Source organism: Alosa pseudoharengus, unplaced genomic scaffold (genome assembly GCF_046254945.1).
Source record: "Alosa pseudoharengus isolate Yale_2024_CS ecotype anadromous, Long Island Sound unplaced genomic scaffold, YU_APseudo_1.1 YU_APseudo_1.1_scf_14, whole genome shotgun sequence".
NCBI lineage: Eukaryota > Metazoa > Chordata > Actinopteri > Clupeiformes > Clupeidae > Alosa > Alosa pseudoharengus.
In genome coordinates, this window is record NW_027468609.1 from 17,504,709 (window position 1) to 17,517,661 (window position 12,953).

General features: G+C 44.0%; 1 protein-coding gene and 1 non-coding gene across 2 annotated transcripts in view; both read right to left on the reverse strand.

Annotated features, from left to right (window-relative positions):
- Positions 1-12,953, reverse strand: part of tlr8b (toll-like receptor 8b) — a 110,534-nt gene that overhangs the window by 39,095 nt on the left and 58,486 nt on the right. The window lies entirely within an intron of this gene.
- Positions 8,852-8,971, reverse strand: LOC143123553 (U5 spliceosomal RNA). Its single transcript, XR_012986841.1, has one exon. It is a non-coding gene; the product is annotated as a U5 spliceosomal RNA (small nuclear RNA).

A 12,953-nucleotide genomic window follows, 5' to 3' on the forward strand; every position in this document is an offset into this window, starting at 1 on the left:
TACAAATATGGTATGCAGATATTTAATCTTATACTGATGGCAAAACTATATTTCTTTTACTCCAAGTACTTGGCTGTAAGTAACATGGCTCTGAATTAAGACATTAACCCTTAGAACCCTAGACTGTTTTAAGGGCTTTTTCACTACCTTTAGTTAGAAGCATTTATCCTGGTCATTGTAAGTGCCATACACAAACAAGAACAATGAGCCATGAACAAAGTGAAGGGAAAAAGGTGTTTCTTTGTCGAATAAATTGGGATGCAATGTGAGTCTTGAATTGGATGCCATGTAGGAATTTGCTAGGATCTCAAAACCGGATTATGAACATGCTATGCCATAGAGAAACACATTATAGCGTTGGATTATTAACATGCTTTGCCACCACAACAACACACAAAAACGTGGGGTAAGTAAGTCGAGCTATATGAAGTTATTATTTTGATGTCACTTCGTCTGTTTTATAACCCAGAAGGATGTACTTGGTATCAAATGATAGCTCTGTGTCTCCTCTTTCATCTGACATGCGTGGCATATCTATCCGATCACGGGTTCGTGAGTAGGGCCTAATTCAAACGAGAGTAATGGCTGTGCAGCGTTGATTTTTGTACATGATGTTATTTTTCAGTCACGTTGTCTGTTTTTAAAGCCCAGAAGGATTGATATACTTGGTACCAATGGATAGCCCTGTGCCTCCTCTTTCTTCTGATATCTGATAATTGCTCAGCCATAGATTATCCCACTATCATGGTTCTTATATTGTCAGGTTCCAGCCAATCCCATTACAGATAAATTAATATATTTATATTGGCATGCTTCCTAGTGACATTAATACAAAAATATGAAGAAAATAAAATAACGAGACACAAATATTGATAAGCCTGACATAAGCCATATGCAAACATTCACATATGGGTACATCCTGAAAAAGGAATAGCATGTAGGCTATAGGCTATGGCCATTACAATGACCAATATCTTAAATAAACTAGCTGAATAACACAGGTGACCACTTCTGCATAATTTCATGGAGTGCTGAAATGTACACACATTTTTGAACATTTCTGAACTGTGAAATGTAGCATATGTTTTTGTGGTTGTGAACTTATTACAATATCACTATAACTATTCCACCTGTGTGTGCATGGTTATAATTCTGAAGTGCAAAATAGCTTAGGCTACAGCACAAATATTTCCATAAAAATAAGCAAGTCTGACCTCTGAATTTATTTTGAAAGTGCACCTGATTGATGCATTTAAAAGTTAAAATATACAAACATTTCTTAAATTCTTACAAAACACCCACCCACTTTTTAAAATTGTTAGTTTGGACCCCCCCCCACTTTTGCCGTGCGAAATACCAGTGCTGTTTTCAGCATCTGTTTAGTGCTTCATTGTCATTTTCATTGGATTCTCCCATTTGCGCGTAAATCGCTCATAAACTTTTATTTTTTTTTTGTTACACGCATTCTCCCATTCCGCTTCGGTCACACACACAGTGACAAGCGCCAAATCCCCCGCAGTGTTGAAGAGATCAGTCATCCCCCTCACTTTTGATAAGGTAAAAAGCCTTAGGTACGCCAAATAAATAATAACCTATAGGTTTACACTAGGCTATGTAAAACTCCCCATTAACAGCATCACGTCACTAACCACAGCTAAGACTGCACAATCTCTATTCACTCTGTTGGATATCTGAAGCCAGTTTGTCTACTTAGATACAGTAAATCCTCAAATTATGGCCGGGGTCTTAAGACAAAGTACAGGCCTTTAGGGGCAGGATTGTATTCGAGACAGCCCTTTATTTCTTATGCGAGTTTTATTTTGAGACATGCGTTTCTTGGAGCGACATACTGGTAGGCCTTCAAAAGCATGACATTTTCGGTTTAGTTTGATATTTAATTTACTTTTGGACTGTTTGATTATATTGTTAAATGTTGGGACTGATGGGCACTGAAATCTGGGGAGGTATTTGATGATCACTATTACGTTCCATGTAGTTGAAAGAGTGTCGGGATTTCAAACAAACCATCCGCTTTCATGCGTTCATTGAACGTCCGCGGTGCTGTAATGGAAACCTTATTGCGTAGCCAAGTAGCCTATTGAGTAATTTTTAAATTATGCATGATTTACTTTTTATTAATTTCGTAGGCTGGCTTTATTTTGTTATATAGAAGTATCTAAATAACCTGTTAAAATGTACCAGAATTCAGGAAATTGCATCTAGTCCAAAAAAAAATTTCTGGGGGAGGACCCCCATACCCCCCGCTGAAATATCCAACCCACTTTCACAATGCCTCCGACGCCCATGGTCCTAGTAGTAGGCTAGATCCCTTTGATACCAATGTTCATATAACTCTGGGACCCTGGTCCCAGGGATGGATTACTGCACGGGCCTTCCGGGCCCAGACCCAGGGGCCCAAGGTGTCAGGGGGGCCTGAAGCCCAAGCCTTTGCATGGAATCAGGATGTAGGCTATGAATCTGATTGAATTTAGTATTGCCCATCCCCAAAATGCACCAGAATACAGGAAATCACATTAAACAAATTAAAAAAAATCTGGGGGAGTACCCCCAAACCCCCCTTCCACATATGCGACAATTAGTGGGGAGCCCTTAATACATCTGGGCCCAGGGGCCCGAAAGCTCATAATCCATCCATGCCTGGTCCCTACACCTGAGAACCACTGATGTACGTTTTTTTTACTGTACGGTATAATGCTGAATGAGCCAAACAAAAATTTACGCAGCAACATTTTGGTTGGCCCCACCAAATCTCACTCCAAGGTTTTTTGAAAAGTTGGCAGCCCTGTTTTTTGTATTTTCATACTTGATCGCACAGACAAGTGTTTAGTCTCGTTGGAAAGCCCCACTTCTGCTCTGTCACGCAGTTAAGGTTTCATCTCGTTGCAATTACCGGAGCAATGTAGGCTAACAAAGAACTCAGGCAACGCAGCAGCCTGCTCTGCCTGACCAGCTATGGCAAGAACCACACGCAGTCAGCAAATTATGTTTTTATAAAGTCATCCGGAGATATGTGCCTAATATGCTTGCATTTCACCCGAATATTATCAAAATATGTTTGTAACAGCGTTACCGCGGGCATCCGCTTATTTTTGATCAGCCTCACACGTCAATGTCAGAGCCTACCTAACAAGAACAGCCCAACGCAGCTCACTTTGCTATGATTCGTGTCACATTTTAACATTTTATTAACATTAATGTTCCAAGTCATCATCAACTCACCTGTTGTCACTGAGGTTAAGTAAGTAGTAGTCTACTGTCAAGTGTTTTTAACAGATGACTTGAATTGTCCCCTGCTGCTGCTGCACTAGGCCTACTCACGATTTGATTAGAACCGTAGGCTACACTTCCTTTCAAAGTACCGTTGAAAATGGCAGCAATCTTTTTTTTTTACTTTTCACTGAACGGAGCTGGGGGGGCCAGCAGGGTGGCCAAGCTTTGACCAGTGGTGGCCTTGGCCCCCCCTGGCCACCACATAGCTCCGCCCCTGTAAATAGAGATGATAGGCCTACTCTTAGTTATCTCCTTTGCAGCAGAACTAACTTGAACATTATGCTACTAGCCTACTGTGCGGCCCGCCGGCCAATTTTCAAAACCCAATGTGGCCCTTGAGCCAAAATGTTTGCCCACCCCTGCATTAGGCAAACTAAGCTACATGTATGCTGATAGTTACTTTCTCACATTTTGTTTTAGCAAGAATGAATGATGGAAGTAATGCATCACATTAATTATTTTATTCAAAATGGTTAAATGCTTAAATCCTATTCACTATTTTGGGTATTGTTTGAAGCCAAGATGCCCACTGAAAAGAGGCGGATTCAGGAATGGGAGAGACAATTCAGGGAGGCAGCAAAGGGCAGCACATCACTGCAGGGTTGGCTGTGAAAAAGCCAACCAGCAGGTGAGACAGAAACTTTCTGTGATAAAGATGACATGACACTGTGTAAGCGAATTGATTAATTAATCAGACTCATATTTTAGCCTACTAATGGCAATGTTTCATAATTACATTACATTTAAGATGAGGAGCAGTCACAAGCCTCCAGAACATGTGAGGAAAATGTGGACCAGGAGGAGGCACATAGGGCAGGTAGGCCCAAGTGATGATCACCAAATATGAGATGAGAGGACCATGCTAGAAAGTACAGGGTTAAAGAGCTGCATGCTAAATAATTGTAATCTAAAAAAACATAGGCTATCATTTCAAAGATCTTGCCTGAGCAGAACATAAATACCACTAGTGGGCATTAAAATAATAATGATAATGGCAATAACAATAATATGTAATTGGTCAGATGATGAGCCCACATTTGGAGAAACCTATCAGTGACTTGATAGGATATTGATTGACAGGGATATTGATGTTGGTGATTTTCATGACTCAAGTCATGTGTGTAATTAGTTAAGGTGATTGAGTGCTGTATTTCAGTGTTTTACTTCTATATAGAAGTGTATATATATTTTAATAAAGGCTCTGTTATTCTCAGTCCTTCATATAGCCCATGAGTTTTATAGCCCTTTTTTCAGGTCAGAGCAACCGCCCCTCAAAATTCCTGTGCACGTCCCTGTGTGTGTGTGTGTGTGTGTGTGTGTGTGTGTGTGTGTGTGTGTGTGTCTATGTAAGTGTGGAACCATGTGCGCATATGTAACAGTCCCAGTGGAAGGGGGTGTGTCGGGGCTGCACGTTGACCACTGGCTAAACTGACTCAGCTGAAATGGAACTCTGGTGTCGGGTATCAGCCGCCAACCTCTCTGTCGCCCTACGGCAACAATGTGGGTGGAGTCTCAAAGAGAGAGAGAGAGAGAGAGAGAGAGAGAGGGAGAGAGGAAGGGAGGGAGAGGGAGAGAGAGAGAGAAGTGGAGAACAGACAGACTTGTTCTCGGCTGTGGAAATATGCAGCACTGGCTGGCTCCTAATGTTGGGCCAGCCGCTAGGGGTTTGGCTCTCTCACATCCTACAGATGGGGTGGTGTGGGCTGCCGTGGGGGGGGGGGGGGGTTCAGGGTGTGTGTGTGTGGGCTGGTGTGTGGGGGGGGGGTTCAGGGTGGGTGCTGAGGGTTGTGTGTGTGTTGGGGGGGGGGGGTGCTAAGGGTGGTGTGTCTGTTGGTGGAGGGGGGGGGGTGTTGGGGGGTATCAGGGTTTGTCTGTGTGTGTGTGTGTGTGTGGGGGGGGGGTATTTGGAGTCCTACTACCATCTTTAGAGCGGCGTCAGGATTGCATAAGGCTGAGGAGTAAAAATAACAGTACAGCGAGGCGGGAAGTGCAAGCCAGGGAGGGAGAAGTGAGATGGATCTGTTCCCGCACTGCAGCGGAACAGCCTGTTCCCTTTCCTCCAGCCCAGCTCTGGCCGCCTCAGCCCGGCCCGACCCACTGCTCATCACAAGTGCCCAGACGGACACTGAGCAGCTGCAAGCAGTGTGTGTGTGTGTGCGCGCGTGTGTGTGTCTGTGTCTGTTTGTCTCTGTGTGTGTGTATGTGTGTGTGCACGTGTGTGTGTCTGTGCACATGTGTGAGTGCATATGTGTGTAGGTTCATGCATTTGCAGCTATGCATGTGCATACTGTATGTGCGTGTGTGTGTGTGTGTGTGTGTGTGTGTGTGTGTGTGTGTATGTATTGTCTCTGTCTCTTTGCTCTTATTTGTGTTTGTATGTGCTCTTGTGTATGTGTGTGTGTGTGTGTGTGTGTGTGTGTGTGTGTGTGTGTGTGTGTGTGTGTGTGTGTGTGTGTGTGTGTGTGTGCTTTTTGCATTTGTACCTGTGCACCTGTGTATATGCATACTGTATGTGTGGTCTATGTGCATATGTATTTGCATCTGTCCTCATCTGGGTGTTTGAGGTTGTTGGGGTTTATATCACCATGCGATAACCTTCAACACATGTTTTCACATGATCTGTGTTTGTTAGATTATTATTTTTGAACCAACTTATTTTTAGAAGTTGGGTGTCCAAAGCAACACCAGATAGCGGGCCGATAAGGCCCACTTGACCTTTTGCACGGTCAGAACCGGATTATGGAGGTGCTCGTAGTGGGGAGGGGGTAGTGGGGGGGGGGTCTTTCCACTTCATGTTTGCTCCGTCATTTAATGCCACGGAGACATGGTGAGGGTCTAAAAACAGAAACCTGTTAAACTAGCCCAGGCGCTACGCTAGGTGCTGAGTATGCAGGGAATGGGCTGATTCCATCACCCTGACACAGATGCAGGGTGACCTAAACTCAGCCACAGGTTTACTGGACCGGACAGACCACTGAATAACCATATCAACACACACACACACACACACACACACACACACACACACACACACACACACACACGTCCCAGTCTAGGGGTGAAGTATAAATTCAATGAGGGGAAGGGGGGAAGTATAAATTCAATAATATTTATTTACAAAAATATAACAATAAGAAAAATATGGATGAACGTAAAACAAGGCTGTCCAAACGAAAGGCCTCAAAAGTTGGCCCAGGTAATCCCCAGCCTTTTCCTCGACTCTCACTCGGGGAATAGCATGGCCAAAAACCAGAGCGCGTTACTTGCGCAGCGAAGCGGAGCGGTGTAGTGTGGCGTATTAGCGGCCAACCCAAAATCCAAGAACGCCCCCAAAACCAAGAGACCTCCCGATTGGCGTCAGCTGGCACCTTTTATAGTGCCGGCCCAACAATTAAGCCCCCTGCTGGACTGTCTGAAATTAACAAAACACAAGACACAGAGAGAAACAAGCAGACACAGAAAGAAACACACACAGGGACGTAACATACACACACAGATAGACAGACAGACAGACGGACACACACACACACACACACACACACACACACACACAAACACACACACACACACACATGCACACAAACACTCAGATTGAATGAACATCACTTCCAATTAAACCTCCTTAAGACTGAACTGCTGGTCTTCCCAGCCAAACAAAAACTATACACCATAACAACAGTGAAAATGATTCCTTAACTGTTTCTCCTGCCAAGGTTGTGAGAAACTTGGATGTGATGACTGATGATCAGCTGACCTCCATCATTACCTGTCTACAGGGTCATGCTGCTTCACATTATTCAATGTAGGAAAAATCAGGCCACACCGAACTCAACACGCCACCCAGCTCTTGGATCAGATCAGGTTGATGGATCTCTCTCTCTCTTACACACACACACACACACACACACACACACACACACACACACACACACACACACACACACCACCCAGCTCTTGGACCAGATCAGGTTGATGGATCTCTCTCTCTCTTACACACACACACACACACACACACACACACACACACACACACACACACACACGCCACCCAGCTCTTGGACCAGATCAGGTTGATGGATCTCTCTCTCTCTCTCTCTCTCTCTCTCTCTTACACAAACACACACACACACACACACACACACACACACACACACACACACACACACACACACACACACACACACACACACTTTGACCAGTACTTCAACTTCTGCACTCTCATCCTCTGGTAGCAATATTTAAAGGAAAATTCTGGTATTTAGCACTTTGAGTCCCTTTTCTGGTTTGTTTTGGATGAACTAGAGTGGTGGACACCGACATTTTGACGATTGGTCCTGTCTCGACTTTTCTGACTCGTTTTGAATCGCCTTTGACTACTCAGAGTGGCTGCCAACAGGCATACTCAAACATGTCCTAAAACAACCCTTAACATTTGTTTTCAAAACTGTGCAACTCACCGAGTGGTTAGTGGTGTTCGTTGATTATTAAAATCAAATATATCGGCACAATGTATGATTTCCAGCCGTCTTATTTGCTATTGTGGAAATATTTTTTCAGACTCCTCACAACCACGTATAAACTTCCGCTTAATATATGAACCTGAAGCATAGACGGTGGCGCAGTAATATCAACGTGCAATGAGTCTTCCAACAGAAATCATAGGGATTTTACAAAATGCCAAAATCAACGAACACCACTAACCACTCGGTGAGTTGCACAGTTTTGAAAATGAACGTTAAGGGTTGTTTTAAGACATGTTTGAGTATGCCTGTTGGCAGCCACTCTGAGTAGTCAAATGCGTTTCAAAATGAGTCAGAAAAGTTGAGAGAGGACCAATCGTCAAAATTTCGGTGTCCATCACTCTAGTTCATCCAAAACAATCCAGAAAAGGGTGCTAACTTAGCTATGTACCAAAAATGACATTTTACCGTGATTCGAAGAGCTGTAAGCAGTATTGTAAGGCAGTGGAATTTTGAATTGCGATGAGAATTCTCAGGCTAACTGTTGATGTGCTGTGAGAAAGGTTGGGAATAGGCACCCACCAGCCCAGCACTAAACTCCGAGCGTGGTACACAAAATCGGATATTTCAGGCAGTAAAAGCCCCGGTAAGAACCAAACCAGATTTTGTTAAAATCTACACACCTATGGCTACTGAAAAATGTATGTTTCATTTATAAAATGTTACTTTGAAGTATTAAAAAACATCTTTGTTTTAGAATTTTCGAACGAAAGGGGCGGAAGTTGCTTTTTTACGTGTTTATGTGTGTGTATGTGTTCATGTGTGTGTGTGTGTATGTGTTTATGTGTGTGCATGTGTGTATAAGTATAAGTATACTCTTTTGATCCCGTGAGGGAAATTTGGTCTCTGCATTTATCCCAATCCGTGAATTAGTGAAACACACTCAGCACACAGTGAACACACAGTGAGGTGAAGCACACACTAATCCCGGCGCAGTGAGCTGCCTGCTACAACAGCGGCGCTCGGGGAACAGTGAGGGGTTAGGTGCCTTGCTCAAGGGCACTTCAGCCGTTCCTACTGGTCGGGGTCGAACTGGCAACCCTCCGGTTACAAGTCCAAGGCACTAACCAGTAGGGCACAGCTGCCACCAAAATACCCCTCCTCGGAAATCTTTAGTAAAAGGTGAAAGATTTGTACGAGATGAAGAGAAACCCGAGCGATGTGTGTGTGTGTGTGTGTGTGGGGGGGGGGGGGGGGGGGGGGCTGGGATGATGATCTCTGGGGTCTTAAAAAGGGTACTGTTTGTATAAGTTTGTACTGTACATGTAGGATATGAGATGTGTATGAGCCTACTGATGAGTCTAAGATATCAGATGAGCGACTGCGACAGCTTTTAAGCAACCCCGGATTTCCCCCCTAAAAAAAGGAATCAGGTCGTGTCAGGTCAAACTCCCATCAAGACCCCCACCCCCCATCCCCATCAGGAGAGGGCTTCTGGGGCTTGAAATCTTTTGGGCAGCCGTGGCCTACTGGTTAGCACTTCGGACCTGTAACCAGAGGGTTGCCAGTTTGAACCCCGACGGCTGAAGTGCCCTTGAGCAAGGCACCTACAGTAACCCCTCACTGCTCCCCGAGCGCCGCTGTTGATGCAGGCAGCTCACTGCGCTGGGATTAGCGTATGCTTCACCTCACTGTGTGTACACTGTGTGCTGTGTGTGTTTCACTAATTCACGGATTGGGATAAATGCAGAGACAAAATTTCCCTCACGGGATCAAAAGAGTATATGTACTTCTACTTATACTTATAAATCTCCCTGCAATAGTGACCTATTTTGCCCATGGGTGTCTGTCTGTGTGTGTGTTTGTATAGTTTTTATCTGTGTGTGTCCGTGTCCGTGTCCGTATGTCCGTGTCCGTGTGTGTGTGTGTGTGTGTGTGTGTGTGTGTGTGTGTGTGTGTGTCTGCATGTGTGTTTGTCTATGGGGTTTAAAAGTATTTCCGTAAGGCATGAGATAGCGTCTCTGTTCTGGCTGCAGCAAAAGGTCTCGGAGTCCATGTGTGTGTCTGTGTCTGTCGGTGTGTGTGTGTGTGTGTGTGTGTGTGTGTGTGTGTGTGTGTGTGTGTGTGTGTGTGTGTGTGTGTGTGTGTGAGTGTTAGTGTGTGTGTGTGTGTGTGTATGTGTGTGTGTGCGTGTGTGTGTGTGTGTGTGTGTGTGTGTGTGTGTGTGTGTGTGTGTGTGTGTGTGTGTGTGTGTGTGTGTCTGTTCTGTCTGCAGCAAAAGGCCTCGGAGTCCAGTCTGCACGCACAGACACAAGGCCGTCCTTGTCCCGTCTCGCCATCTGGCTGACCGGTGAGGGGAGCAAGGGTCTGCTGCTTTGCAGGGATGTGTGAAGAGTTGAGCGGAAAAGCCATTTCCTTCGAGGGGAACAGGGGAGCGCCCAGCCCTGAAGCAGCCTGTCACTGCCCTTTAGTGATTAAACAGCTGCTTCCCAGCATTCTCCATTTCTAGAGTTCTAGAAATCTGTCTCCATTCTGAAACTTCTAGAATTCTGTCCACATTTAAAAAGTTCCAGAATCTTGTCAGAATAGCAAGAGGTTCTCCAATGGCAGATGTGGTCAGTGAGGAATGTAGCATGTGGTCGTGTAGCTCTTTTCAAGCGGTCTCTTTCAAGCAGTATCATCGTACGTTGTGTCCAGACACTCGCCCATGTCAGGCAGAATCTGAATCTGGGTCATTTGGCTAAGTGAGTTAGTTCACACAAGGAATTTGCGGCCCAGTGTGTGTTCCTCCTGCAGAGAATCAGAATCACACTCAGATGAATTGATTACATTAAACTATTTTAAAAAATAATTAAAAGTGAATTAGTACACACGTGGAGTTTGGGTCTAGGGGTTGGTGTCACTCTAGCAGCATAGACAACATACTGTATACATTTAGACAATGTTTAGTATAACTTACAAACAATACACAATATACAGTATTGACAATATACAGACAATGTATATATTATTATTACATTATTTAGGACACATTTTACCCACACATCTCCCAGTATCTCCCATGATGCACCTCACTGGCTGGACATGTGGCGGGTCGAGGCTGCTTGACTTCGGCCTTTACTGGCCCACGCAATGTGTCCCAGTTTCCCATAGAATGCGGGGCCTGCATGTCTGGGGCCCTGGTTGGCTTTGAGTGTTGATCCCTCTGTCACCACTTCCTTATTTTACGGCCAGTGCTGTGGCCAGGGTGCAGGACGCGGCAGCTTGATTTAGCGTGAGTGTGTGTGTGTGTGTGTGTGTGTATGTTGTTGGTACTGTGACTTGGGTGCCGTATGGATGCAGCGGCTCAATTTAGAGTAGTGGACGCGTGCTATGTCCTCACATGCTCAGGCCAGGAGCTCGGCAGGAGCTCAGCACACCTGCTGGAGTGTAAGAGACGAGAAGAGACGAGATGAGACGAGACAAATAGGCACGCTGTTTGTTTTGACACAGCCATCGCAGCGCGAACATCCAGAGGAAGTGGAGTTGGGCGTGTGACGTGTGGAGAGTGCGTTGCCATGCGGGTTCGTTCACAAACAGATGGCAGGCTGAAAGTACGCTCAGGAAGTGCGCAGCAAGCTCTCACAGTTAAAAACTAACTGTGAACTTTGTAAGCTATTGGGAGGTTAATAAATAAGTATCAAAGCTATTAAAATGTACCAAACAAGAAAGAAACAGAAAGAGGTTGATATTTTAATCTAAAAAACTACAAAAGAGGTGCCTTAGTCCAAAGAATGAAGCTCTACGGAAAGCTGAGTGATACAAATAGCAAGTGGAAAAAATTGGTTTGGATTGGGAGTTACATAAGTTAAAGCTGCTCGTGTCTGGTTAAGAAAAACAAAAATGTGGTGCCCTCATTCCTGTGCTAATGCAATTAACAAACTGTATGTAAATAATAACACAATCATAAATCGTGTGGTGTCTTCAGGAAGGGAGGGTCTGACGGTTGCCAAATGCTTTGGTTGTGGCGTGTTTAGGAGGCCACATGCTTTGGTTGTGAAAGTGGGTCCCTTCACACACCTGGGAGGAGTCTCCAAGCACACCACAGAGGAGTTGAAACTGAGCCTGTGGACAGCTGTTGTGTGCTGCTGCTGCTGCTATGTGTGTGTGTGTGTGTGTGCATGTGTGTCACTGGAGTATCGAAATATTCTGTAACTTCAGTGGAGTATCTGAAGTATTAAAAGATTCTGTAACTTCACTGGAATATCTAGAGATTCAGTAACTTCACTGGAGTGTATAAAGATTCAGTAACTTCACTGAAATATCTAAAGATTCAGTAACTTCACTGGAGTGTATGAAGATTCAGTGAGCCGTATGAGGCTTAATGTTGTTGACGATGGGATTTTATTAAGAAGATGTGGATTAAGTTAATGTGTATGATCCTGTTAACACTAATAAAAATGTGTGGCCCAACCCCCTACCTATTCTCACTAATCAATTAAATATATGGCTTGACTGGGGAGGGGGGGGGGTGATAACTTTAGATACAGACTGGTTCATCACAGAGAAAGTACCACATCCCTACAACATAATGACACAACAAGAGTTTCAAAAATGGCTTATTTATTTGAACACAAGGAAGATCAAGAACAAAATTGTAACATAAAACATTCATCAACTGGCATAATACAGACAAAATATGATAATAATATTAAGCAGAAAACAAACAAAACAAAAAAGATATGAAACTGTACAAATAGTGGAAATATATATATATATATATATATATATATATATATATATATATATATATATATATATATATATATATATACTAAAATAATATTGCACTTTTTTTGTTTCTAAAACTTAGAATAAGCTTAATTCACACTCGGGAGGTAAGATAAACAAAATCTTGTGTCATCGTCAGGTATGGAGCCATAGATATGTGTATATATATCTATGTATGGAGCTATATCATTCAGAAGTGCATTCACGCTTTTCATGCTCGACCTTTCAAGGGGCGTGCAAGTCAACATAGTAACTTAAAGAGCTAAGCCACGCGGCTAATGAAGCATCTGTCACAACAAAACTGCCCGTGAGCAAGTCGGCAACCCATGCATGCGTGCAGACCGCAGGAGGAGAAACGCAAAAGGACGCTGCTTCAGCCACAAAATAAACGCTGTCGAGACGATAATTATTCCCTTTTTTGACTGAGAGTTG